This window comes from Bison bison, unplaced genomic scaffold, assembly GCF_000754665.1.
Source record: "Bison bison bison isolate TAMUID 2011002044 unplaced genomic scaffold, Bison_UMD1.0 scf7180017864155, whole genome shotgun sequence".
Classification (NCBI taxonomy): domain Eukaryota; kingdom Metazoa; phylum Chordata; class Mammalia; order Artiodactyla; family Bovidae; genus Bison; species Bison bison.
The window spans coordinates 578,748-581,871 of record NW_011494727.1 but is presented as its reverse complement, the minus strand read 5'-3'; positions in this window follow the sequence as shown (position 1 = coordinate 581,871).

Sequence of the window (3,124 nt, the reverse complement as noted above, 5' to 3'; positions counted from 1 at the left end):
AGTTACTGACCTCAGTGTCCAGACCAGAGGAAATGATCCTTCTAGAAAAAAGACAATCCTTAAAATTCAAACAGGAAGGTCATGGATTCCCCCTGTCAGTATTCACTCAGCTGATGCTCTCTGGTGAGAACAAACCATACCCTCATTTGTGAAATGGGTCATTTCTGACAGATATCTCAGGACAGGTGGGGCTAGTGAAAGTGAAAGTGAAGTTGCTCAGTTGTGTCTGAGTCTTTGCGACCATGTGGACTTTGGCCTACCAGGCTCCTCCATCCATGGGATTTTCCAGGCAAGAATACTGGAGTGGATTGCCATTTCCTTTTCCAGGGGATCTTCCCAACCCAGGGATGGAACCTGGGTCTCCCTCATTGCAGGCAGATGCTTTACCATCTGAGCCATCAGGGGAGCCAGGGGCTAGTGAAGGATAATTCAGGGACAAATATTAATTAGGTAGTTAATCTTTGTAATGAAGGGAATGAATGTTTATTGATCATCTAGATTGTATCGAGGCTAGAAAGCATATACTAGACACCTATTGCGTGCCAGACACTGCTTGATACCACAGCCTGGCAGGTGGTTCTTATTCCCATTTTACACAGCAAGAAACTGAGAGGTAGTGAATGAGTGCAGGTTGGCATGACTCCACACTGCCTGCCCTTACAGGCTACAGAAAACCCAGCATGATGGGAAAGCATTTGAACATTTTAAAGACCGTGTTCAGCAAATCAAAGGACCTGAGTGTCTGAAAGCCCTTGGTGGCATATGGACATTCCCCCATTCCATGCAGGTGTCTACACAAGAGAACTTCTTGTGTAGTATTTCTGATCCTGGTTTTCCCTCCTCTGTTGAACGCTTTGTAGTTTGCCCCCTGCCTTTTCCAGGCCCTGACCCAGTCTGCTGTCACTGGGAAGTTCTAACCTCTTGCTGCTCAGACTTATTGACACACTAGCTGGGTCAGCTGGAGCTTTTTGGAAATGCAGACCCTCAGGCCCACCCCAGACTCAGGATCTGCTTTTTAATAAGGCCCCCCCAGGTGTCTTCTGTATCTGCTTAGGTTTGAGAAGCATCTTTCAGCAGGTTTACTCATTCAGTCACAAAATCACAGAACAAGAGAATCTCTGAGCTAGGAAGAGCTCTCAGAGAATGTTGAGGACAACTTTTTCTGGGTCTGCACTCGGGCTGGGGCTGATTTCTAGGACAGGGCACATGAGACAGCCCTTCTAGGATGCCCTGGCTCTATATCCCAGTTTTTATGGCAGTGTGTCACTTGACCCCAAGATTTGGTGGCTTAAGTCATTGTCTCTCATAGTTTCTATGGATGAGGAATTTGGGAGAAGCTAGCCCAGGCAGTTCTGGCTTGGGCCATCTCATGACGTTGTGGTCAAGACATTAGCTGCAGCTCCATCATCTGACGACTTGAGGCTGGAGGATCCAGGTCTCAGGTGGCTCACTCACATGGCTTGCAAGTTGGTATTGGCTCTTGGCCAGTGGCTTCAGGTCATCTCTGGATGGGCCCTGCCAGTGGGACTCCCTCATGGCATGACACCTGGCTTCCATGACAGTGAGTGATGCAGGAGCCCAAGGGGAAGCCACAATGCTTTTATGCCCTAGCTTTGGAAGTCATAGATGGTCATATTCACTGTAGATTGTTGGTCACATAGAGCCAGCCCTGAATTTGTGTGAGAAGGGACATACAAAGGTGTGAATATAGGTCTGGGGATGGCTGAGAGGCATCTTGGAGGCTGGTTACCACTCTCCATTAAACTGACTCTTAGAGGATGGCCAGTCTCCTGGTCCGTGTAACTGTATTACCATGGAGTGCTTGTTATTGACCCTGCCATGGTGATGCCATGTAAATGCCTCACCAGTTCAAGTATAAGGTGTTTGCAGAATTCCCCTGAAGCATCTTTCCAATACTCCTGTATGAGTGAGTGTTCTAGCTTGCCCTCCGACAACAGATTTGTCCCAATCTCTGTAGGAAAGGCTTCATTTAGCCCAAGAGGAGTTTCTATGTCCACACATCCTTCAACTATTTCCTGAAAGCGTTTCCTTCTGGGTTCCTCACTCTCTGGAAACTCCTGTTTGTGGCTGTCCCTCTGATGTGTAATTCTCAGCATTGGAGCCCAAGTTCGGCTGTGTACTGACCAGGGCAGAGCCAAGACAACCTTCCCCTCTCACCATTTGGGCATTTCGCACCTGCCGATGCTGCCAGAGATCGTTGAGTCTCTCATTCAAGTACTAACCAGGCCCGACTCTGCTTGGGTTCCGAGATCAGACTGGGTCAGGTGGTGTGGTTGTAGACAAGTTTGTTGAGTCTTGGTGCTACGTCATGCTTTTGGTTGATACTGAAACTTGTGGACAGTTAAAACCATCAGACTGTTCTCATGCCGGCCACCACAAAAGAGCTTATCTCAAGCAACAAAACAGGGTTGAGGAGAGGAAGGGTCCCTGTGTGTTCAAGAGCTATAGGACATGAATCCCAGTTCTGGAACAGACATCTGGAGCAAGTTGTGTAACCTCACTGGGTCTTGATGTTCTCATCTGTAAAATGGAGCAAACTTATGGAATTTTTATGAGAATTAGAATAAGAACTGGGATGTCAGCACTGAGCGAATGATCTAGCTCAAGGTGCAAGGTGGTTAGTTTTCTTCTCTGGTCCCCTTCACTGCCGTTTGATGTCCTTGAATAAGTGCATTCTCTTCTGTCTGCTGGGCTCTGGGTTTGTGAAAGAAGTTAAAAATACTCACCTCCTAGAGCGTGGCAATGATTAATACTATGTGTAATGTGTGTAGAAAACATTGTGATCCTTTTTGGAAGCAAAGGACCATAGCAATATGGTATAGAAATAACCTTCTTATAGCAGAACTGTGGGCCAGGAAGCCAAGTCTTCTGAGAACTAGTGGAACATTTGAAAAGTGTTTTATTTCTTCAACACTGTGTGAGTGATGAACTCAGAGGGAAAGGTTCTAATAATAAAGAGCATGGGGTACATTAATGAAACACAGTTCCACACAGGACTGTGTGGAACAATGATGTACAGTAACAGCAAAGTGCTGTGTCACTTAAGACATAGAAGTTGAAGGACGCGCTTAAGGAAACTCTGATTTCTTGAAGACTCAGTTTG